This window comes from Montipora foliosa, chromosome 10 (genome assembly GCF_036669935.1).
Source record: "Montipora foliosa isolate CH-2021 chromosome 10, ASM3666993v2, whole genome shotgun sequence".
Lineage (NCBI taxonomy): Eukaryota > Metazoa > Cnidaria > Anthozoa > Scleractinia > Acroporidae > Montipora > Montipora foliosa.
Window position 1 is genome coordinate 2,006,747 of NC_090878.1, and position 838 is coordinate 2,007,584.

Sequence of the window (838 nt, forward strand, 5' to 3'; positions counted from 1 at the left end):
ATAAGTATGCTTACAAAATAATATAAGAAGGAAAAGGCACTATTGTGTAACAATCCCTACTGTTAAACCTATGTAAAACCAATTGGTGATAAACTAACGAACCAACATTTGAGAAAGGAACAAGAGTTTAATCCCTTAATAACTCGTCAAAACCTTGAATGACCTTGCTATGTTAAGGGTGTGCGATAAAACTGCCTTATGCATATTAAACAAAACCTCGTTCCTTATCCAAACCTAAAAACTTCCTAACTTTCTCCGCCGTCTCCATAAAGTAGCCTCCTAGTACATCAACTATCACATAAGCTGTGTGATAGTGTGGCCGGGGAACTGTTGGCACATATCCCATCTCAACGGCGCATACTGTCAGTTTTCTCCTGTTCCTTCTGTTCTCTGTTGGAAACCCAAGGGCAGCTCATCTCAATAAGGATCACCTTCTTCTCTTTTCTGTCCACAATTCTCGCATCAATTCTGTTAGCCCTGACTTCCATATTTTATTATTATATTTTATTATATTATTATATTATTATTATTATTATTATATTATTATTATTATTATTATTTCATGTAGTATTTGGAAGGATACAGTAATTTTAACTCCGCAAAGGAGCTCTTGGATTTTTCCAAGTATCCGAGTCAATTCAATTTGTACAATTCCATACACCACCATTTTCAAAAAGTGTGACATGTTACACTGTATTATGACGTATCATTCCGACACTGGAATCTTTTGTTCACTAACGACACGGCAACCATAACATATTATATGTTATTAAATAACATAAAGATAGTAGCAACTGGAAATTTGAAAGTGAAAATTATTGATTCTAAAAATTCCTTT